Here is a 25,753-nt window from a genome sequence, read left to right on the forward strand (position 1 = left end):
TACACTTAATACGTGCTTCCTCCTTCTTTATCTCTGTAGGGTGGGTCCTAATCAGGTCAGTGAATTCTTCCTCTCTCACTCAGTCCCTGAGAAGTAAGTGGTCTTTGGCAGATACAGTCATCGTCCCTTGGTATCCGCGGGGGATAGGTTCTAGGACTCCCCCGCGGATACCAAAATCTGCGGATGCTCAAGTCCCTTATGTGAAATGGCACGCTGCAGTCGACCCTCTGGACCCATGGGCTCCACATCCTTGGATACAGAGGGTCAACGGTACCAAAATCCAAGACACTGTTCCCTGCCCAAGGCTGTGCCGTGTGGAAGGATGAGATTGTCCTTCTCCTGCTTTTACTCCTTGGCTGTCCCCAGCCCATCTACTCAGAGCTAATTATTCTTCCTCTACAGTCCATGATGGTTCAGACCACTTTGTTCTCACACCCTGAGATGCTCTTCCTGAATGTGTCCTCTTAATGGACTCTCACTAGACCCAGAGCTTAAGCATTTTTCCCGCCTCCACCCCATCTCTCCAACCCAACTGTGTTAGTTACTTTTTCCTCCAGAGCCCCTGTCACGTGTCAGGGAAGATGGGACAGATGGGAAGAAGCTAAGAGGAAGGGCACTGAGGTCAAAAGGCATCAGTTTGTTTCCCATTCTGCTGCTATTCTTTTGTTTCCTTGGGCAACTTATTTAACATCCTTGAATCCATTTTTCTTTTGGTAAAATTTGGATAGTAGCTGTACTCTACTTATTTCAGAGGTTATCAGGGAAAGTCATTTGAGAAGTACATATAATAAAATGTTTTAGTACTGTGCCTTGCACAGAGTAAATGCTCAATAAATATACATTGTTGTTATTATTATTATTTGGCATACACACACACACACGCGCGCGTGTTCCAGCACACTCATATCGTACTCTATTTGCTTAATAGTAATCTTTCTCCTAAATTATAATCCCTTTAAAAGTAAAGTCCATACTGTCTAGTTCATTTTTGTATCATATTTAGCACAGAGTAGGTGTTTATCAGTTGATTAAACTCCTCCAGAGCAGAGGCATATCTACTTGATCATTTTAACCGCAGCCTTTAGTACAAAGAGGAGCCTTTTCACACATGCTCATTGCATGAATACATGAATGGGTAAGTGGATAGGAGGACTGTCAAGATGCTCTAGTTAAAATACTTACCCAGTGCTGAGGTTATGCCTTTACCTCCAACCTCCCAGTTTTGGGCCATGCAGTCAACCTCAAATGCCACAGCTCCCATCCAGTTGTGCAAACACCTCTGTTTTACTAAGAGGGACACTCAAACAGATTATCCATTCAGCACCCTCTGCTCATGCTTGATTTTTTTTTTTAATTCAGCCCCTGCTGTGGCTTACCAAGATCCCCCAAGCACTGAAAAAATTGAGCTTCAGACTTCCTGCCCTCACCCCACATGACCAGTCTCTTCTCCTAACCTTAATGTTCTAGCGTTTATTTTTTTCTCTGCATGAAAATAAACAAAAGGCATTGTTGACAAACTTCTGAAAATCAGCAAGAATCCATGCAACATCTTGGATGCAGGTATTATCCAGATGGCAGCCTAATCTCTGGCAACAAGCAAAACCCAGAGAGGCGGAAGCACCAACAACCTCTGCCTCATCGAATATTCACAAACACACATCTGATTCTACTCACGTCACACAGAAAACCTTTCCAGATTGATCCCATCTTAAGTATACTTGATAACAATTCCAGTTCCTGAACACCAGTCTAACAACTTGAGTGCCCTTAATTCCATTTTCAACTTTATTTTCATCATTTCATTAACTCCCTTGTAATAAGCAGGGTCTTCATCAAGGTAGTGAATTTGCGGAGGAGAATGGAAATTCTACCTAAAGGTGGCTCCATGAAAAAGAATGTCCCATCAGTTGCAATAGTTTCAATATCCCCCACCCTAAGGAAAAACAATAATCTTACAAATGCTTCAAAGAACTTTCCAGAAAGAGGAAAGTAGTTGGCTCCAAATCTTTTCCATAGGCTACTTCACCTTTTCAGCCACCCATCTCACTACCTTCTTCATAGCAATATCCTGCTGCTCATCCTTTAAGGTCCCTCTTCATGGAGTCTTTTGCAACTTCTCCATCCTACGCTCATTAGCTAACTAAAGTCTTACTGACTATTCTGAATTTGGATGTATACAAAGAGGTTAAGCGACTCTTCCAAGTTTACTCAACTAATAAGCTATGGAGCAGGACCATGTACCCTGGTCTGCTGAATCAAGGTCAACCTGGGCTCCCTACTCCATCATTTCTGACAATGTAAGCCTCAATGATGACAGTTAACATCTACTGAGCAGTTCTTATGTATCAGGCACTGCTCTAAAATCTTTACCTGGATAAACTCATATAATCTTCACAACTCTATGAGGCTTTTATTATACCCACTTTACAGATAGGGTAAGTAAGGCAGTACACTGTCAAGTACACTGCCTAAGGTTATGTAGCTAGTGAGTGGGCTCACACCCAGGCAGAACCTGAGCCCTTAACCACTAAGCTTACCCAACTCCTGTAAGCTTTGTATCAGACTGAAATTTATTTATACTATTGTGTATGCTTCTACTTTAAGCAGCCCTGAACATAGAAAAGATACTCAATACATTTTTGATTACCTGAAGATTCACATACTTATCCCGCATTTAATGATGACCCACTAGGCGCAAGACATTACCAAGGTATTACAGGAGATGATGAAATATACAAAGATATGATAACAGTATTCTGTAGTCAAATATGGAATGAGAAACAGACTTATTCTGTGTGACCTATAGCATCAACATCAACCTTTCAGATTCCATGGCAGAGTCAAATTTGTAAAAACAATTTTGGGGACCAACATGAAATTATCAACATGTTCTTGTTCAAGGAAAGAACATTTAGCTAAACAGAAATCACAAGTACTACTACCAGCATTTTATAAGAGAAAGTACATTTTAACAGAAAATAGGGAGGGCATAATCTCAAAATAAAAGATGGCCCTTCATATTTAGACACCAAATTTTAGATCAGCATTTGAAAGACATCAACCTATAAGTTTTGACCAAAGAAGAATGGCACATTAAGGAATATACATGAAAGAAAAGCCCGACAGGCAGAGATTTCAGCAATAGAAGGAGGTCGAATTGAGGGCAGTGGGTGTTGGCATTCACAGATGGAGAAAGAGGCTGAAAATCTCAGAGACATTTCAGACCACAGAGTTTGTGATTCTATGCTCTTTCTTCAAGGAATTTTAAAATGCTATAAAAATGTAATTATAGAAGGAGAAAAAAATAAAGTTTATGGGTTGTTTTATGGTCTTTTCACTTTGGGGTTCTGTCTCTGGTAGATTGCCAAGGAAGGCAGCTTCCATGACATTATCCAGAATGTTAGGTGTTTCCTAAGAACCCACTAGAGTTGATGTGAAGGATGTTAATTAACAGAAGCCAGAGGGCCTGACTTCCTCTCCTGTTCCCATCTCCACCCCTCGGTGCCCCACGAAGTTGCCCACATAGACTTTCCTCCTTGCTTCAAAGTTCCTCCCTGAAAAAGCTGGGAATTATGCCTGGAATTCCACCACCAGAGTGACTTCTTTTTAGAGTTCTAAGGGATTTTCTTACCCTCAGGAGTAACCACAATTTGTTACTTGTTCAGCCTCTTCCTCTTTACCGGCTCCTTCCCAGAGCTAACCAGGTATTCCTAAAATGCCAATGTGGATAGTGAGGCAATCAAGAGTAGAGACTACAGGCAGACAGATCTGGCTTTGACTCAAGCTGTGGGGCCCTCTCTATGTGGGCAAGTCATGTCCACTCTTTTAACCTGTTTCTATATCAGTTGAATTGCACCTCGTCCATAGCATCTTAGTTTTCTGAGCATTCAATGAAATGAAGTGTTCAGTAAAAAGCCACCTATCATTATTATTGGGTCTTTTGGTGTTCTGAGAACAAAAGATGAATGGGTAAGTGGATAGGAGGATTTCCAAGATGCTCTAGTTAAAATACCTACCCAGTGTTGAGGTTATGCCTTTACCTCCAACCTCCCAGTTTTGGGCCATGCAGTCAACCTCAAATGCCATAGCTCCCATCCAGTTGTGCAAACACCTTTGTTTTACTAAGAGGGACACTCAAACAGATTATCCATTCAGCACCCTCTGCTCATGCCTGATTTTTTTTTTTTTTAACTCAGCCCCTGCTGTGGCTTACCAAGATCCCCCAAGCACTGAAAAAATTGAGCCTCAGACTTCCTGCCCTCACCTCACGTGACCAGGCTTGGGGACGGGGAGTGTTTCCCACAACAAGAAGCAATGCTCAGACACCAGCTGGGTGTCCCACAGTTCAACTCAGTTCTGACACTATCTACCCAGACACTGTGCCCCCTGTCACACACACACACTTCAGATGCCAATCACAAGCCCAGGTCATCACTCGTGTTTCTGACCCATCGGCGATAGACTGGAGGTTCCAATGACCTTGGACTTCAGATGCCTATCGAAAGCCCAGGGTGTTACCTGTGCTTCTGAACAACTGGCTACAGATTGAAGGTTCCAATGACCCCCTCTAACTCAGGGTGTCAATCGCAAGCCTAGGTTATTACCTATACTTCTGATCCACTGGCTGTAGATCAGAGGTGTCCACGACCCCCTCTTGGGGTTTAATTTGTTAGGGCAGCTCACAGAACTCAGGAAAACCATTTACCCACTAGATCATCAGTTTATTATAAGAAAATATAACTACAGGAACAGCCAGATGGAAGAGATGCAAAGGGCAAGGAAGGGGAAAGGGCACAGCGCTTCCATGCCCTCTTGGAGTGCCACTCTCTCCAAATCTCCACGTGTTCACCAATCCAAAGCTCAGCAAATCCTCTTTTTGGGGGATTTGATAGAGGTTTCATTACATAAGCATGCTTGATGAAATCATTGGCCATTGGTGATTGATGCAGCTTCTACCCTCTCTCTCCCTTCCCCAGAGGTTGGGGGATGGGACTGAAAGTTCCAACCCTCTAATCACTTGGTTGACTCCACTGGCATCCAGCCCCCGCCCTTAGGCGCTTTTCAAAAGGTACCTCATTAACATAACAAAAGACACCTACGTAGCTCTCATCACTTAGGAAATTCCGAGGGTTTTCAGAGCTCTGTACCAGAACGGGGGGATGAAGACCAAATGTATATTCCTTATTATAAATCACAATGTCACACTGGGCTACTTCCTTGATTACATCTATCAATGGCTTCCTCCCACCTCTAGATGTCAACTATCAGCTATTGTCACTTTACCTCATTATTCCCCATATCTTACTCTCCGTGTCTTGTCCCAGAATCTCTGCCTTACTTTCTAGATTCCCTGCAGATATTTTCAGCATGTCCCAATCTGTTTTACCCCTCTGTTACTTTTTCTGAAGCCAATTCCTCCGCCAAGAATGCTCTCTTTACCCTATTCCCATCCCAAACCTAATGCACCCTTTATTCGTTAATATTCAGTTCAAGGTCATCCCCTCTTTGAAGAATCCCCTGACTTCACAGGAAGAGGAAACCACAGCCTATTCATAACCATGTGCCGACACTTATGTTGCCATACATGTGGGCTTTGGAGGGTGTGGCTTTTGCCTTATTCATGTCAGTATCACCCACACCAAAGCAGGACCTGGTGTATAGCATTCATTCAGCAAATGTCCCATAAATAACTACGTAAATGAAAGAATGAACAAGCAAAATAAGCTGACAAATTACTGGCATGACTGGGTACGTATAGCATGAGTGCAGCATTTCACAATCTGCAGAGCATTCGGGCTTTAATTAAACCATCTGATCCTTACAACGTACCAGGGCTTTCCCAGGAAATCTAGGCTCAAAGAGTTTGAGTGATTTTCTGGGTTAAAACATGGAAAAGTAGGGACTTGAACTCAATCTACCGATGTGAGTCCAAAACCCCTTCTACACCAAGCATAGTCCTTATTATTAAGAACTAAGGATAGTTTGTTAGAAAAACCCCAATGTTGGATCTAGCTTGGAATAAGGGACAAAGATGAGAACAGAACTGATGGTTCCATTGTAAATGTGAGTGGAAAAACCTAACTGTGGGGTGCCCAGCCACCCCCAGATGCATACAGGGGAACATGATGGCACTGGCTGGGCTCATGGGAGAACCTTTAGTTTGGGGAAATGATCATCCAGCAGATACTGGAAATAGATGTTGCCAATTTCCTGATTTTGCCGATGGTCAACTCCATTTCCTGCATTGCATTCCTTGCTACAACTGAAGTTTCAGCCCTTGGAGAGAAGCCGAGAAATTTCTGCAAATGTTTTCTCTTCAACAGATGGAGCAGAAACTGAGAAGCATTACAAGGAAGATGGATCGGTGCATCACATTTGCAACAATAAAAATACAGCAACAGTTAAAAGCAGTCGCAGTTAAATAGAACTGGGAACCCAGGGTTGGCCTAAATCTTTTTTTAATTAAAAGTGAAGGAGAATTTCAAAGTTCTATTTCAGCCCCTTGGAGCATCAGTGCAGTGAATTTGGAATGTTTATGTGGCTTGACTGGGTGTCAGACAGCTTGAGATTTATGTGGGTTGAGGTTGGGGTCTGAGAAAAACCCCAGCACAGGAAACAGCGACAGGAAGTGCGGGGGTGGGGGGAGGCCGCACGTGGCAGGAAAACCTGGGTTCCAATCCCAGCTCTGTTCCTGCGTGACTTCAAAACAATCACTTAAGCCCGAACCTCAGTCCCATCATCTGTAAAACAGAAACACAGCCTGCCTCAGAGTTCCTGCAGGCTCTTGCTGAAATAATATTAGTGGAACATGGGGGTTTTACTTTTCCTGTGCCTTCCAAAGTGACCACACAAGAGCATCCTGATACCTTTCCCAAGTTCTGCATTCCCTTCCTCCCAATTCTTTCTCTCTTTCTCCTCCTTCAGTTTCTGTATCATGAATACCCTCTGATATTTGCTTCCTTTGGCTCCCTCTTCTTCTATCTTTAGAGCCTACCTTAATATTTCACTAACTGTGGTCTCGGGATCACCTGAAATGGACACACCTGATGCATTTCAAAAGCATCTTGGGTCCAGACCATGAACTTCTGAGTCAGGCTCCAGGACTGTGGAGGCTGGGATCCTGCCTGTCAATCAACCTCCCCAAAGATGGTGACACACACCAGCCTTTGGGTACTGCTGTTGGATGAAGGCTGCCAGAGAGCAGAGGTTGTCAGTCAAGGATGCTCTTCAGAACTGCTGGGGGAACTTGTTAAATACATTCAAATGAGAGCACTACCAAAGAAAATCTGACTCAGTGGGTCTGGGTTGGGCCTGGGTATACTTATTTTGAAAAAAAGATCTCAGGGGTTAATAACTTGTAGTGAAAAATCCCTGCAAAGCACATAGTCATGTCAGCACTGTGGATGAATTTATACTAAGCTGTCTATCCTCTGCCTCTTGGATGTGCTTCCCCAATCTCCTTCGACCCCCAAAACCAAAGATATAGATTTGCTCTGTTGGATGATTATGGTTTCAGCCGGTGCATACGTATTTACTACATACATATTCATATATATATATATATAAACATTTTTCCCTATATATTTCATATATATATACATGAACTTTTTTTAACATGCATTTCTTAATACCTGTGGATGCCTATATATATATACAGGCATCCACAGCTATTAAGAAATGCATGCAAAAAAATGTAAATTACCTACATGCCCATGAACAAATGCACGCACACACACACACACACTCTCCTGTACTCACATACCAAGCACTCAAACACAAAAACATATAAATAAAAGTCTTTCATATAGAGACTCCATTTCAAATACCAGCCCTGATCACTTCAATTCTTCTTTTTTAAAAATTAACTTATTTATTTATTTATTTATTTATGGCTGCGTTGGGTCTTCATTGCTGCTCACAGGCTTTCTCTAGTTGCGGTGAGCGGGGGCTACTCTTCATTGCGGTGCACAGGCTTCTCACTGCGGTGGCTTCTCTTGTGGCGGAGCATGGACTCTAGGCACGCGGGCTTCAGTAGTTGTGGCACGCAGGCTCAGGAGTTGTGGCTTGTGGGCTCTAGAGTGCAGGCTCAGTAGTTGTGGTGCACGGGCTTAGTTGCTCCACGGCATGTGGGATCTTCCCAGACCAGGGCTCGAACCCGTGTCCCCTGCATTGGCAGGCGGACTCTTAACCACTGCTCCACGAGGGAAGTCCCTCACTTCAATTCTAAGAACCTTAGTTGACAGATTTTCGAAACAGAAACTGTAATACCTATTTCATAGTTGTAAATGCAATAGATTTGCATCTATGAATGGACTTACTTCATTATCAGATATGCAGTAGATGCTCACCAAATAGACGTCAAGAACCACATAATCATTTTACACATCTCACTTATTCAGAAGCACATTCATTTCACACAAGTTTAACCACACAGGAATGCACGCAGGAATTCATGAGCACATTCAATTGCACACTCACGTGAAAAGCAACCAAACTCACATTTTATGTGGGTGGCACATACGCACACATGTGTGTGTGCGTGTGCACACACACACATACACACACACACACACAGCTTCCGTGGTATAAAGCAAAGAGCCCTACATACTCTCTACACTTCCTTAAGCCAGGTTCTTTCTGTACCTATGAGAGATGTGGAGGAAACAACTACCCCACACGAAATGGACGCCAGGTGGTTTTTTTTTTCTAAAAGAAAAGTCTTAGGCATATAAGCCAGCACTTCAGAGGAAACATAAGCAAGGACACAGACCAACAATAGTTGACCTTGAGTGAACAAGAGGAAGTTAAGGAGGGAAAAAAAAACAATAAGACTGGAGGCCTGAAGGGTCCAGCAATGCGAAGCACTTTTCTAGAAACCTTGTATAAGCCATAGACATGCATTTGTCACTCCCAGAACTTATAGTCCTAAGAAAGAAGACCAATATTTAGGGGACTATTTTCTAAAATGACAACATGAATGGTCAGTGAGCAAAGTCATGGATTCCTATTTTGCTTCAAGATTTCTATTACTTGAGTGTCTCGGGTATCAGTAAAGTCAACGATTGCCCTCCCTGGCCCCCACCAAGAATTTTTATGATGTTCGGAAACTCCACCTGTCTCCACCATCAGTGTCCCTTGACCAAAATATTACCATTAGTGTTATTAAGCATTGCATTTCCTTCAAGGCCACCTTTTTCCTGTATAAAGGTTCTCAAGAATGTTTGTAGTTTTAATGCTATATTAGTATTTTCCATGAACTAGGAAGGAGGGTGGACCAGATAACCATAAAATGCTATTCTCTTCCAAGAAACTCTAATTTCATGAGTCTACGATTTTTAAGATTTGGTGGTACTCACAGTTGATTTTTATATTCCATAAATATTACATTCTATGTGTCCATGAGATTCTGACTCTCAGTTTGTATTATCCTAAGATTCTAAAACTATCATTCTAAGATGCCAATATCATAAGAATCAAGACACTTAAAGCTTAACAGGGACTTCCCTGGTGGTGCAGTGGTTTAGAATCTGCCTGCCAATGCAGGGGACACAGGTTCGAGCCTTGGTCCGGGAAGATCCCACATGCTGCGGAGCAACAAAGCCCATGTACCACAACTACTAAGCCTGCACTCTACAGCCCGCAAGCTACAACTACTGAAGCCTGCGCACCTAGAGTCCATGCTCGGCAACAAGAGAAGCCACTGCAATGAGAAGCCCACGCACAGCAGAAACAAAGACCCAACGCAGCCAAAAAAAAATAAAGAGAGAGAGAAAAAGCTTAACAATTCCAAGCCACCATCACCTTGATGTGAAAGTGGTGGTCAGACTGTGTTCCCCATGAGACGAGTGGAACCTACGTCAGGGTCACAGCATCTGTACTTGATCAGGGAAGGCAGACTGGTTGTGAAAAGAGAGAAGAATGTCCAATTGAGACAAGGGCTCCTAAAACACATCTTGAGGCTTTCCAACCACCTCCCTTCACCCAATCTTCCTCCTTGACTCCATGCTATGGCCTAGAGATTGAGAATACTGATTGCTAGAATAGAGGTGCCACAGAGGCAAGGCTCAGCTGTTTCCTGCCATGGTAGCCCCCAGTGTCGGCACGTAGAAGGCTCTCAAATCCATCCTGCATGACTGAATGAGTCACTGGACTCACTGCAATATTCTTCCTCCTCTTTCTTTCCCGTTGCCTCCTTCTAACCTTCCTCCACCTTTTCCTTCTTCTCCTCTTTCACCTTCCCCCTCCTTCTCCATCATCTCTTAACAGTATGTTAGAATTTCCATGTGTATTAATTATACAATCCTCATAGCAACACAATAATGTAGGGATTAGTATCCCCATTTTACAGATGAGGAGACTGAGGCTAAGAAATGGAATAACTCACCAAAGGTCACATAATTAACACGACAGAGAAAGGATCAAACCCTAATTGTCTGACTCTATGTTCAGCACTCCTTCCTTTATTCCACAGCTGCCTTATAATGTTCCTTTTTTTTTTTAATTGAAGTACAGCTGATTTACAATATTGTGTTTGTTTCAGGTATATGGCACAGTGATTCAGTATTTTTGCAGATTCTATTCCATTCTAATGTTCTTAATAATAATAAAAATAATAACCTCATGAGAGATTAAGAAAACCAATGCCTAGAGAAAAGGCTTACACTTCCCATTCCTGAATTTAACCCCAAATTAATGTCCTCAACCAACACCAATTCTCATTTCAGAATTTTTAATAATTGAGGGCCTACCACACCCAACTGTTCATTTCATTTTCTAGCTTTTCCTCCTCCTCCGGAGAGTGCTGTACATGGCATGTGTTTATTTTTCAATTAAAGCAAATTAAACAATTTTGTTTTGAGAACTTTTTTTTTTTTAGAATTTCACAGCCCACAGTGAGATAATTGAGACCCTGCTGTTTCTGGACGCACTATTTAGAGAGCACAGGCCTAGATCTGGCACAGCCTCGGAGGAAGTTATCCTTAACCCCTCCCTCTCCTGTGTCCCACCATCACTGTTTCTCCAATCCACTCCCTTGTCACTACCCTAGCCTAGAAGGACATCTTCTATCAGTCATCTGAACAATTATGATAACCTGCTACAGGGCCACCAGACTCCCCCCTCCCCCTCCCCGTATCCCCGTCTTTGTCTTTCTCAATCCCAGATCTGATCAAGTCCATCCACTTCTTAAGAGTTACCGACAATGTTCTAAACACAGATTACTTAATAGGAGTTCTAAGGTTTTATATGTTTCATCCTTAGATTGTCTCTAGCTTTGCCCCTGAGCACGCTCTCCAGTCAGACTGAACTATTTCATCTCCCACTCTCTACTTGGAATGCCGTTCCTCCATCTATCCATCCTTCATGGCTCACGCAAACAGACCTCCTCTCTTCTCCCTAACCTGCTGTGATGCTCCAATTTCAGCACCAGCTACTCTGTATGACCTCATGATGCACATCTGTCTCCTTATCAGACCAGCAGAACTTCAGATCAAAAAAATGTCCTATTCATTGGAGATCGGAGAGAAAAAGGGCAGGAAAGTAGGATGGTAAAGGCAGAAGGAAGGAAGGGAGGGAGGAAGGTGAAACTTACATTAAATCTGGGAAACTTCCCTTCTTACTCTTCTTTGATAATAATTTTCTTAATATGACCATCATCTCTGAAATAATATGGACCATCAAAATTGCTTATATAAAATTTTTCCATACTCATAATATTCTTATTTTTCTATGGAAGATAGATTTGTCTAGTGCAGAGTTTCCTCAAGTAAGCTATATAGAACATTATTATGAATTAAATGAAAAATATAAAAAGTTGAAACTATGTAGTCAAATTTTGAGAAAGATTGAATTAGATTTTAAAATCTCTATGACAGGACTTTGTCAGGAAATGTGCTTATACATAATTTGATTTCCAGGAGAGGGTAAATCATTGCAGCAGCTCCCGAATTTATTTGACCACACAACACCTTTTTCTCAGAGTTTCAGAGGAACTCGTGCACCGTGGGAAATGACATGAAAATGTTCAGTCAGAAGAATAACTGTTGCCTTGGAATCAGGAGTCGGGGTAGGTTTAACAACCCCACTAATAAAGATCGTGGCCTTTGCCATAACATTCCCCCATCAGAGCCTTAATTTCTTTATCTGAAAAGAAGAGGGAGGGTCAGATATGATGCATCCTAAGGTCCCTTCTAGCTCAGTTCTAACATTCTATGGTTCTGTGATGAAAAACAGACACAAACTTGGGGTCATGTCTTCGTGCCCACCATTTCCTCTACATGGAATGCCCCCTTTCCACTTGCACGAGGACAGATCCTTCCCTCCAATGCCATTGCCTGTCCTAAGCCTTTCCTGGGCAACTTGGATTAGCATGCTTTCACTCCTGAGGTTTCCTGTGGAAATATTTCATTTTCATACGAGGCTGCCTTGAATATAGCTCATACCTTCTTGAATTCATTTAATCTTTGAGGGCGATTATATGTCGTGCATTGTGATTACAAAGGTGGGAAAGACACAGTCTTACATATGCCTTCTCTTCCCACTCAGCCCTTGGGGATATGTCAGAGTCATATGCAGTCTCCCAAAGAGCTCAAGAAAATGACTTAATCTAGGACAAAATCTATCATTTGTAAATCCCCATTAAAGACCATTTAATGTTTAAACCAATGATTTCAACTCATTTTTTAAAAGACTTGGAACCCTTTACTCAACTCTTACACAAAAGTAATAAAGCCAAGAAGATAAAGTAGATCTGCTCTAGGTAGATGGCAAGGTGAGGATGGATTCTGAGGCAATCTCACCTGCTCAACCCCCCTACTCCCCCGGTGCACCTCCAAAGGGTTTCTTAGGACCCCTACTGAATCTCAAGCCCTCATTTTACAAGCAAGGAAACTGAGGTCCAGAGAAGGAATGTGATTTATCCAAAATTAAAAGTGACTCTTAGAGTCAAAGCTGATTCCCAGGTGGCAGCCACTAAATCTGTGTTTTCCAAATCGTGGCACACAAAATACTACCAGTATGTGAAATGATTCCAGATGATTCAGAGGTGGTACAGCTTGTCTTTCAAGGGCATGATAGCTATTTTAGTGTATATTGCAAAGTATAAATTACTTATCAAATATTTGGTTTTTATGAGTATTATTGCTCAGGCCAAGGTCAAGGAAAAAAAAGGAAAAAAGAAAACTGAGTCCATTTAAATTTGATTTAGGACAAATTACTTAGAAATTTAGCAAACTCTGCATTAAAGCACGTGTCTCTGCTTCTTCAGGTCTTTTTTCTACCAAGAACTGTTCACTGGTCCACCATATCTTACTACTTAAAATGCTCATTACCCAAGTAATGCACATTCATTAAAGAAATATTAGGCAATACAGGTAAGTATAAAGGAGAGACTGAAATTCACTCATAGCCTATCGCCCAAAGATAACCACTCAAATATTAGGGTGCACCTTTCAAAATAGCATGCTATACACAATATTCTGTACCTTATGGGTTTTTTTTTTAACTTAGTAGGTTACCAAAAAATATACCCATATCGATAAATGTCACCATGAGTGCCATTGATTCAGCACTTAACTGTATATAAGGCATGTTGCTAAGCGCTTTACACACGTGATAGTCATTCTCACAGCCAAACTATCAGGGAGGTACTGTTGCTAGCCCCGTCTTACAGGTTCCTTATTTTCATCCCACCTTCTAACATATAAATGTGCTTCTCTACTATCATTCCGAATGACTCTAGATATTCCATGATATGCTTTGTTTTGGTGTTTCTTTTTTCTCCCAAACACTCTGAATTCCTTCTTCTCACACAAATAATTAATTTACTTCTTGGAATGGGGAATTTCTTAAAATGGAAGGATTTGCATCTTCTTTTAAAGAACAGGGACAGAGACAACGATAGCGGTAGAGATGGAAAGAGATCTGATCCTGCTCTAAAGCATCTCCTCTTTTCCCCGCCTTCCTCTTGATCACCTAACTGCAGCCACACTGGTCTCCTCACTGTTCCTCTAACCCACCAAGCACAGTCCAACCTCAGAGACTTTATTCTTGCTGGAATGCTCGTCCCTGGATGTCCTCATGGCTCTCCCATGACTTCAGACAGACCTCTGCCCAACGTCAGCATCCCACTGAGGATGTCCATTGCCCATCTATACAAAACAACCCGCCCTCTCCCACCAGGCTGCCCTCCACCTCCATGACACTCCTCTCCACCTGACATACTATATGTTTGCTTGTTTATTTATGTCTCTTCTCCCTCATGAGGAGGTCAACTCCAAGCAGGCAGGGGCTTAGTCAGTTTTGCTCACTGCTGCATTTACAGCTCCTAGAACAATGTCTTACACAGAACAAGTGTTCAATAAACAATGTCTGTTTCTTAAATGAAAGAATGAAAGTCACATTTCATAAAAGGTTGCATTCAATAAAGATTTCTGCCAATGCCCCAGGAGAGTGTCTTTTTCCTTCATTCTTACCAAGACTGGATGCTGGCATTAAAAAAAACCACACATATCTTGACTTTGTTGTGTGGCATCACATTCCTATGTTCATTTGTTTGATTACTAGGGAACCTGAATATTTTGGTTTTTTGTACAGGTTTATGAACCAAGTGTGTTCCCCATCCCATTTTTAGCTGGAAGTTCCATCCCCAGATCATATTCTGGCAAAAGATGATCTTATGACCATATCTGGGCTCATGTTCCATTAATAGAGAGAACTCTGCCTTGGACATTTCCCCCTATATCTATTGCTCTTCTCCTTTCTACCTATTCTCAACTACATTCAATATTCCTTTATACACTCACATGTGTGTCTCTGTGTGTGTGTGTGTAGAGAGAGAGAGTATATATAGATATCTATCTATATACATAGAGAGAATATATATACATATGTATTCTATATATATTTTACATAATATATATTCTATCTGTCTCTATATATCTTTTCTCTTGCAACATTAGGCTGTCACAATTCATGCCACCTCCACCCTGCTATTTCCTGAGCCTCTTTTAAAAGTGCTACTGTTACCAGAGGTGGCTTTGGTGATTCTATTCCCAAGAAAAGTAAGAGCTTGGCTCTTGGCTGGGGCCCAGAGTCAGAAAGTAGCTTATTCTATGACCACTGGTCCTGGTCTCAGCAGCATTGGAGCTTCCACAACTTAAGGGTGCAAATAAACATGCTAAGCTAAGGTTTCCTGCTGAGGCATTGTGAAGTTAAATTACTATTTTAAGAGGCTATGAAGTTGGCAGCCAGAAAGCACTGGAAGAGTGGAAGATATTCATGACGCTGACAGATAAAGAAGGAGAGAAAGCAAAATGCAGGTTATTAAGGAGATTTAAGAAGTTTCCCTCCAGTGACACCATTTATAACATCTGCTGGAGCACGTAAGATAGATGCCTTCCTCATTTAGGCATACACAAGACTGGGATTGAGGGCAGGGACAGTATGACAGAAGGCTTGAAGATTTGCAACAACGTACCTGGCCTAAAATAACAGAGACCAAACAGCAAGAATCCACCTTGATTTGGGGAAGCCACCAAGGTTCTAGGGGCTGGACCATGCCTTAGGGGTGTGTGTGGATGGAGGGCAGTTCAGTGGAAAGAGGTTATGTTTAGTGTCTGATGATATGGGTTTGAGACCTGATGCTATCACTCATTTTTTTATCTTGGGGCAAATCCTTTCACCTCTGAGGCATGAGGTCCTCATCCAGAAAATGGGGAGAAGAATTCCAACTTCAGAATGTGACCATGAAGGTTGAATAAGATACACATGTTAAGATATACAAGCAGTTGGTAAGATACATGATGAAGACGAGGAAGAGGGGAGTCGTGAGGAGGAGGATGATAAACAGGGGTCACACGAGGGCATGCAGCCTGCTGTCAATCAGCTGCTCTCCCATAGGTACCTGCTGAACACCCAGGTCTTACAGATGAGGACACCAAATCAAGAGGTACAATGACATGGGCTGCAGGGGACTAGGGTACCACGACCAACTCAGATACAGTTGGATCCTAAAGAGGAAAAAGTGTATATGTAAAAACATGAGACAGTTGACCCGGACCATATTGAAGATGACTTTTCAGCCCTGATTGGCCAATGATCGTATGGCTATATCTGGTTTCTGACACATGGTAATAGAAAGAATTAAAAACTCTGCCTCAATCATTTTGAATCTTTCAAGGCCTTTTCCCACTCTTAATCTCTCGCCTAACTGCTGGTATCACATTGCCATATGAGGGGACAGGATTGGTAAAAAACGATGGAGAGGGGCTTCCCTGGTGGTCCAGTGGTTGGGGTTCTGTGCTTCCACTGCAGGGGGCGCGGGTTCAATCCCTGGTCAGGGAAGCTCTGCATACCGCGAGGTGCCTCCAAAAAAAAGAAAAGATTCAGAAAGCTCATCTGCAAGGTAGTGCCTCGAACCTGATAATAATCTCTTTCCTACAGGACATTTCCAGTTGGGGAACATACCTGGGGCCTGGGTGACATTTCATCTAATGCAACAGGGTGTAGTAATAATAAAAAAAAAAGTTATAATAGTTAACATTTATATAATGGTGATGATCTGCCAGGCACGATTCAAAGCACCTATTGTATAAACACATTAAAACCCCACAATATCTCTATGAGGAGTGACAATTGTTATCCTCATTTTACAGATGAGGAAACTGGCAGAGAAACATTAGGTGATCTGGCCAAGGTCACAGAGCTAGCCAGTGGCACAGCTGGCACACAAACTCTGGAGTCCACGCTTTCAACCACTACGCTTTCAAGTGAGACAGAAATAGTACAAATCCTCACCACATGATTGACTCAGTGTGTGGCCTTGACCGAGGGGCATCACTGCACTGAGCCCTAGTTTCCTCACCTCTAGCATGGGGGATGATACTGCTTATGCACGTGCTTGTTGAGAACATTCAACAAGATATCTATGCCAAGTACCCATTACAGCTCAAAGAATTGGTGACATTCTTGGCATACCCACTGCTCCACTTCAAGAATGGTTCTCTAATTGTGATAGTTCAGCCATCTCTAAATATTGTGGGCGAAGACCCTTCCAGAACTCCTCAAGTTCTATCCTATGCTCTGCCTAAATGTATAATTCCCACTGTCAGGAATGAGAGGAGAGGACAGGTAAAACTGTGGCTGATCTAGTAATATTTTCAGGAACCATTTGCAAGGTTTCACTGGACTTTGAATGATGCTGTCCTGCTGATATGCATTCAGAATAAATTTCTTTATGACCCCTCATGGCCCTCCCTTGCCTCGGCCATCTCTGGTAATGGCACCTGACGAGGACCACGTCACCTCAGAGAGTCATGACTCCAAAATTGGTCCCAGTAGGAAAACCATATTACCACCCCCTGCTGGGTAACCTACTTTTCAATCTTTCCCTCCATCCCCAAACATATCAAAGTGCTGATTTTCTTTTTTTAATGGCTCCTGTGCTTTGTGCAGATGTTTTTATAGTGCCAGGTGAGGCTTCTTGTGGGTCCTTCCCCTGATGTGCCTGTAAACCCAGAGCCCATCAAATTCCATGAGAAATTTAGCTTATCCACTACCATGTAAACCAAAACATAATTACTTAAGGTAGATATCACGGTTCTTGGAATGTCTTCCATATCGATCTTGGGGGTTTCTGGAGTCTCTAGGGATTCCACAGCCCACCAGAAATTCACCTACATAAGAACTGACCACTTGGAAGTGTGGGTCCTCTAAAAAGCAATCGTATCCTAGATGTCTGCCCTTCGCCCTCCTGAATCAGCTTGTATCTGTAACTCAATTGCTCCACAATACCCCCAGGATCCATTATTTCTCAGAGAGGTTCCTACTGGTTCATTTGCAGGACTTCTGAAAGGCTAGATAAATTATGCCTCAGAAACCCCTCCGGGCCAGTATTGGGTTAACCCTTACAAAGGGTTCTAGCTGTTCAGATGGGCCATTTACTTGGAACCCTGCTGCTCTGACCTTTGCAATTTACACAAAAACCACAGCATCTTGCTTTTGTTAATTGCCTTATGCATCTACCTCCTCACCCTTGGGGGGAATACAGTCTCTTAGCTGTTCCCAAGATGGCCCTGACACTGTTGTATGCAGCTCTGCACCCTGTGAGATAATCACAAACTGAGAACAAGATTTGTTCAGAATGATGTATTTTGTGTCCACCCCAGGCTTTCTTTCCTATGTGTGTCCCCCAAGGGATAGCAGACAGGCCTGGTAATTTACCACTCTTAACTTTCCCACACCCTGTCTCTTTCAGTCTGTTCCCCTTAAGGCCACCTGCAATCTCCAAAAGACAGTTCCTTTGAGAGATAAAGATGCCCCTCACCCTCATATGCAAAAAAGAAATTAATTTCACATTTCCTCAGCCTCCTTATCTTCTTAATTGTCTTCTCCACCCCCTCAGTAGCAAGGGCTGTCTATGGATTTCTAGGCAGCCTTTCTAGGCTACTATGTTCCAGGAGGACAGTGGGTTTCCTGCTAACACGTAATCCCTTTGATATTAAGAGTTACAAGAAAGCCACCTCTATCCCACTCAGCAACACTTTGTTGAGTCACAATCTGTGCCCTGAGGTATGACTTCTTTTTGATTTGCTTTTTTGAGAAGACATCTAAACCTTATGATGAAATGTGGCTATCGCGTGTGAGTCTCTCTCTGCTTTTACAAGAATTTCGTCATGCACCATTTCCGCAGAGCTGGACAAATCCCTTCAGTAAGGCAGGCCACCATGTAGTCCTTCTTAATTGGCAGAAGGCAAGCCCACAGAAGGGCAGATATGTTCTCAAGGTGGTCCACATATACGGTGGTAGGAGCCAGGACTAAAATCAGGTGCCCTGAGTCTCTGTGCTCTTCGTACACTTGGAATTAATGAAGATATAACATGAACAGATGTCATCTCTGATCTCCAACACTTCATAATCATAGCCATCCGCCTCCTTCCTCTACCATCACCATCTCTGTGTCTTCTTTTAATCTTACCCTTCCCCAAACTCTCACAGAACTTCTGAAATGGCAATGATCAGTCTCCATGAATGCTAATTATTTATGGATTTGCAGACCTCCTCTAGTCTTGGCACGATTCATCGCCATACCCCCAAGCCATTTTGTTTAAGGCCTTTCCCAGACAAGAGACGCAATAAATATTTGTTGATCCAAACTGATTCCAGCTTTCCTCCTTTTTCATCAGACTTCATTTCAATTACTTCTCCCCAGGTATTCATTCCTCTCCTCCTTTTCTAGCCATTCCCCCCTCTCCAGGTCCTCCCCCTCCCTTTAGATTTGGGTATTTCCAGAGTGTGTAGCACTCAGAGCAGGACTAGAAATTAAGAGTAGAGGAATTCATTGAAATGACTGATTAAAAATGGACACGAAGAAAACCCACAGAGAACACGTAATGATGAGCTTCTGTCAATCTCCAAACTCTCCTCAGCTCAGTCCTCAGACTACCTACTTCCTAGACAGGGAGACTGCAAAGGGGAGATGTCTAGACTTCTCATCCTTCACCTTGTACAAGACCTTTGTGATCTGGCCTCTCCCTACCTTATTTTCATCTTATGACATTCCCTTTCTCATGCAAAAGCTTCAGTCACACTATCCCTTAGATTTCCTAAGCTTGACCCTGCTTAGTGACGTCATCACTGTTCTTCTCTCTGCCTCTGATATGATATTCTTTCCCCACATAATCACAAGGTTGGTTCCTTTTCATTTAAATCTCAGTTCTAATAACACTCCCTCCGAGAATTCTTTTCCTGACGACCCTATCTAAAGTTCTGTGACCTACATTTCTTTCTAGCCTATTACCCCCAATTTTTATTTGCATGACATCTACTATTACATGAAATTGTTTTGCTTGTCTATGTCTTTACTCATTTATCAGCAATCTCTCCCCACTGGATTATGAGCTCCATGAGAACAGGACCAGGTTCATGCTACAATTCTGATGTCTAGACCTGTGCTGTTCAGTAAGTAGCCACTATCCACATACAGCTACTTAAATTAAAATAAAATGAATAAAAATTAAATAAGATAAAAAACCCAAAGTAACACTAGCCATGTTTCAGGGGCCCAGCAGTCACATGTGCTTCGTGGCTGCCATACTGGACAGCATGGGGAGCATATCCAGCATCACAGAAAGTTCTATTTGACAGGACTGGTCTATAGCAATGCCTGAAAAATAGTAGGCAGCCAATAAATATTTGCTGAATCAATAAATGAATGAATGTCCCTTTTAAGCCTCACTCAACTTCACCTCTCCCTTTTGTGGCTTACCCCGTAAGTCAGATAAACTAGACGATGCCTATAGGACAACATACAGTTTGGTGAGGGGCCTGAACGGATGTTACAGGAGAACGGGCTGTGAAAATAGGCCCATCTAGTCTGAAAGAGAATATCTGCGGTTATAAGATTGGAAGAGAATTATACTTGTGTTATATGATTTTAGAGACTTATGGATGGAAGGCAGATTTAGTGTCAAGGTGAGAAAACATTCCAGCAAAGCTCTCCCTAGACAACACAGGCTGCTTTGTGTGGCAAAGAGTTCACTGTTGCTAAAAGTACTAAAAATGAGACTGAGTGGCCATGTGTTATGGATATTTAAAAAAAGGATTCTTGGTTCTTGAATAAGGAGAAAGGTTTGGTTATAGTGAAACCTTAAAACACTGAGATTCTTTGATGAATGTCATGAAACATCAATTTCAAAGAGTTAATAATATGCCCCCAACTGTTCCTAGCAACTACTGAACAACCCAATCCTCTTGGCCATCCACAACAGTTACCATTAACTCAGAGGTACACTGGAAAAGGCAGAGATGCTGAAGCAAGGAGGACTTAGGTTCAAATTCTAGCTCTGCTGGTTATGTGAAGGGACCTAGCCATACCGAGTTTCACTCTCCTCTTGGGCAAGGGACCTATACATCCTGCATTTCACTTTCCTCTTCACTAAAAGGGGCTGTGTCTGCCTCACTGCGTGAGAAGCAAGATTAAATGAGAACAAAACTAAAGACCCAGGAACACAGCAGGGAAACTTTCACTTCCAAGTAGGACAGAAGTTTACTTGTCTGTATCATCATTGGTATCCCTACATTATTGGTATAGGTGGTATAATTTTGAAGCCATGATTGCATTGCTTTGAGTGAATATGAAACAATTATCAGAAAGAGAAAGAGGGAAAGAGAGAGAAAAATTACAGCTGCTGATCAAACTGGGCTTCAAATGTAACAGCAAACATTTCTAGAGCAACTACCCTGTGTCAGTCCCTGGGGATAAAAAGATGCTCCTAAGATCTTAGACCATATTGAAGAGGGCAAGTGAGACACAGGCCCACAGAGGTATGAAACAGGGCAAAGAGAGACACAAGCTAAAATAGAGTTTCAGACAAAATTATATGAAAGAACAGGGTAGAAAGAGATTAATTACAAAATAAGATTTGGGGAAGACTTCTTGGAAGGGTCATTTGAGCTGGATGCTGAAATACAGGAAGGATATTAAAAATGTGAGGCTGACATTGTGAGATGGAGGAGAGAAAGACAGAGGTACTCCTTGCAGAAGGGGTTAGAATGGAAAACAATGAGTGGAATTATTTGGAGAATGACATTTGAAGATTCGTCCTCTTCACATGACCCCCATCTTGTCTTTAATATGATTACTGGGAGTTCAGTGGCCAGTCTGTTAATCTTTCGATTTTAGCAAGGCGGACGCAGGTAGAGAAGATGAGTAGGATATGACTAACTCTAGTGGCCTGGTCAGGTGATAGGTACTGGTGATTTCATCTAAGGAATCGGGAGGGGATAAGCTAGAGGATGCAAATCAGAAATTTTCTCTTCCCACAACTGAAGGTCCCTTGGGCAAAGACCTTTCCAGAGAAACAGAGGACTTTTTGGTCAAAAGCATAAACTCTTGTAAGCACTAAGAGGGAGATGTTTTATTTGGACTGACCAGGGGAGAGTGTTTTTAAGGTCCCCACCTGTACAATTTCAAATATATTCATTGCAGTCTGAGCTGGGCTATCTAAACTCAACAGGGGCTCAACAGCTGATTTGGAATCTCTGATCTGTCTCTTCTTGATTGAAATGGAGTCACAGCTCCCCCTTCTGGGAGCTAAAGCGCCATCCAGCCCCGGAAAAGCCTGCGTGGAAAGGCTCTATTGCAGATGGGCCTGAAACACCCATGTTTTTTTTCTCCATGCTCACCTGCACCCCAAAAAGAGCATCTAGGAGTCCGGGAGCACACTTTTGCTTGGACATGATTCTAAACTTCTTAAGAGCCCATCTTTCACAGGGCTTTATACTTCCCGTTCCGTGGGACTATGAGTCCCAGTCTTCTTGTGGGCGATGCTTTTATATAGGGGAACGCAATTTGGTGCAGAGGTTGCAATTCTCTTCTGGGAAATATACCAAGTAGAAAAGATTTCTACATCTGCGTGTGTCCATGTGAGTGCATGTATGCATGTGTGCTTGTGCATGCTCCCGTGATGGCAATGTGTATGATTGTATAGGGGTAAGAGACTCATTGATGTAAAGAAATGAATTTGCCTGAAGTATTTGCATTGTTAGATGGGTGGACACTTGGCTCTGGGGAAAGCAAAGCATTTCTTAATAAAGAGCTCAGGTACAGTCCAGATGCTCTGCTGGCTTCTGTCTACTAGGCATGGGCAGCATTAGGTCCCTAGCTGTGTGTAATTCTCTGAAGGCATTAGAGAAGGAATGTATGTTCTGTGCATGTGTGTGTCTGTCTATCTGTTTCTGTCTGTCTAACCGGGAGTGTGATTAAAGCGTTGGACCCTTTCTCTCCAGGTCATGTTTCCAGATGGAACAGCTTTGAAATGCATCTCTGAAATGAGAAGTTTGATGAGGGAAGATAATCGATTATCTTGGATGGGAACGTGGTGGCAGGGTAGGGGTGGAGAGCAATATATAGTCCCTGGGCAGTGCGGCCAAGAGGAAAAGACATTGATCTGGCTGTCAGGCATCATAGGTTCTAGCCCTGGGCATCCCACCAACTCGCTAGAGAATGTTGGGGACTTCTCATGTCCTCTCTGGCTACAGACTCCTGCCTGTCTGCTCTTCAATATTCCATCCAGCTTCTATTGTCTATGTATTAAAAAAGAGAGAAAATGAGAGCAGTTCCTAACATGGGGTCTCCTCCTTTGCCTTCACACACCCCACCTGAAGTGAACTGGGGACCTCTGCTCTGACATGAGTTTCCCGAAGCAGATCCCTTGTGGCCGTGTGAAGCTTCAGCCTGAGGTGTCAGCCTCTGGCCAGAGAATGGTGTGTCTGCAAGTGCCTGCAGGTAGCACCGTCACCCACCCGCCAGGGCAGGTTCCCGCGAACACATGTTTGCTTTTATCTCTCCCCAGAAGATAAATATATACATATAGGTTTTTAAGACAAGTATATTTCTACTTTTTTCCCCTAGAAGACCTTTCCACTGGCCCCTTCCTGCCTAGGTAGACAAGAGGCTGTGTTCCCAGCATCTCAGCCCTTGTCCTCCGGAGCCTCATTGCCTAACAGCAGAACGGCTGCCTCTTACCTTGGGAAAGTAACAGCTGCCGAGTCTGGAGGCCATGCTAACAGCAGTAAAACTCAGCATTTTTGCTGAGTAGGGCAAGCCTTTAAGACGCATCCGGGAATCAAATCAATGGCTGGCCCCAGAGTCCAAACCTAGCAGGACCTAGCCCGGGAGGCCAAAGGACTTACCTAGACAGCCTCCTAGATGGTGGAGGAAAGAGGAAAAGGGGGGCTTGACCCGAACTGTCTTCCTTACTGAGATTCTTCCCACCAGCCCTGTGTGCCCTTGGCAGTACGTTGGAGCCAAGCAAGATATGCGAGGTGCAGATCAACAGCAGTTTAAGTCAATTACCGCCACACTCCGCCATGAGTTCTCCACCCACAACCAGTTCCCAAATTGTAGGTCTCCTTCAGTATTGAAGCACACACACACACACACACAGACACACACACACACACCCTCTCTACCTTCTCCCAGGATCCTCCTAAGCCCAGTGGAGCCACGAGGAGGCACAGTATAGGAAAAGATTCCCTTGGGTCTCCCCAAGCCTGAAATGGGGAAGGGAAAGAGGGATCTGTCTTAGGGAAGTGCCCCATCCATCTCCTACCATATTTCTCAGAGCTGCCCCCAGATGAAATTTCCTCTGCGATTCTATGTAGCTATGATGGATGAGCAAGTCCCTGAGGACCCTTTCTCCTTTCCCTGGAGGGGGATCCATACAGACTTGCCCAGATCCTCCCCCAGAGCACAGAAGCAGGAGGTGCTGTAATGCTGTTGGGATTACAAACAGAGAAGCAGGGTAGACTCTATCCCAGACTTGCCCCACATGAGTCCACCTTCGACTTCTCCCAGTGACTCCAAATTCCCATCAGAATCCTGGAATCTGCCCAGTGTGGAATTTAAAGTGACAGCCTCTCATTGCCTCAGGGTTTGGCCATTTCTCTTTCATATCAAACGGTGAGTCCAAGTGTAGCAGATCTCCATCCTTTGGAGAAATCTTCCTTCAAAGGTACCAATATTGGGCTAAATAAGGTACCATGCCGAACCCCGGAATCCTCCCCAAATCCCAAGCCCAGAGCCCCAAGGGGAATCCACAGCGGGTTTCCCGATGGCTACGTGATCCTATAGTAAGGATCCCATTCCCTGTACACTGGAGAGACCTAATTAAAAAGACACACGAGCGCACACAAACATACACGTACAAACATGCACACACACATCGTGCCTTAAGTAGGTTAGAGGACCTCTTCACCCCCTCCCCTATACACACACACACACACATCACAAACACACGCATCGAACGCAAACGACGCCGCACACGCAAACACACACTAGCACCATATCAAGTTCTCACCATGGTACACACGTCGGGAGCGCGCGGGGAGCACACACGCCACTTCCTAAGACCCGCATTTAACCCTCTGCGCCCCAGAATACAGAGACCCCCCCCCCCCCGCCCCGGGAAGCTGAGAGGACTTGCAGGCGTCGGGGTGGCCGAGGGAAGCGCGGAAGGGGGCCGGAGGGGGAGGGGCCGGGCGGGCGGGAGCGCCCCGAATGCGGTCCCGGGCGGTCTCCAAGGGCAGCGAGGCTGCCTGCCCGGCGCCCGGCGCCGCCTTACCTGGAGTCAACGTCCGTCTTTGGCGGAGAGCTGCGCGCGGACGCTTTTTATTCGGCTCGGAGGGAACTTGGGAGAGCCCTGCGTCCAGCTCGCATACCGGGAACGGCGCGGGCACTGCAGGCGTAGGGGTACCTGGCTCCTAGCAGCCTGGCTCATACTCAGCCGTCAAGTCCCCTTCGCTGGTCCCGAGGACAGGCATGAATCCCGGCTCCGGAAGGCGGTCCCTGCTGCCTCTGCCTCCCGGCTCTCCGGCTCTGGCTCCCTCACTCTCGCCCTCTCTAGCCTGCGCTTTCCTCCCCCCCCACCCGCGCCAGCTCAGTTCGCAGCCCTGGGGCCCGGGAGCGAGGCGACTAGCGAATGGAGAGGGAAGTCCAAGTGCGTCGCGGTCTCCGGGCGGGGAGCAGCAGAGGCCGGGCTACGCGGGGGGAGGGACTTACCCGGCGACCGGCGAAGATGAATGGGGGAGCGGCTGCCTAGGGGCGGGCAGGGAGGAGCCAGGAGCCGGGGTTTATTCTGAGGAGTGTTTTGTACATCTTTAGGCGGAGGAGGAGGAGGAGAAGAGAGAGGACGAGAGAAGGGAGGCCTCCTCGGAGGGAGGGGCGGCCTGGGTGGGCTGAGGCTGAGCCACTGGG

General features: G+C 44.1%; 1 protein-coding gene across 1 annotated transcript in view; it reads right to left on the reverse strand.

The window, feature by feature from the left end:
* Window positions 1-25,470, reverse strand: part of BRINP1 (BMP/retinoic acid inducible neural specific 1) — a 183,426-nt gene extending 157,956 nt beyond the window's left edge. Inside the window, exon 1 of the mRNA XM_036856811.1 lies at window positions 25,122-25,470. The gene's annotated coding sequence lies outside the window, so the exon portion shown is untranslated. The remainder of the gene's footprint in view (window positions 1-25,121) is intronic.
* Window positions 25,471-25,753: the final 283 nt, after the last annotated feature.

The sequence above is a fragment of the Balaenoptera musculus genome, chromosome 6 (assembly GCF_009873245.2).
Source record: "Balaenoptera musculus isolate JJ_BM4_2016_0621 chromosome 6, mBalMus1.pri.v3, whole genome shotgun sequence".
NCBI lineage: Eukaryota > Metazoa > Chordata > Mammalia > Artiodactyla > Balaenopteridae > Balaenoptera > Balaenoptera musculus.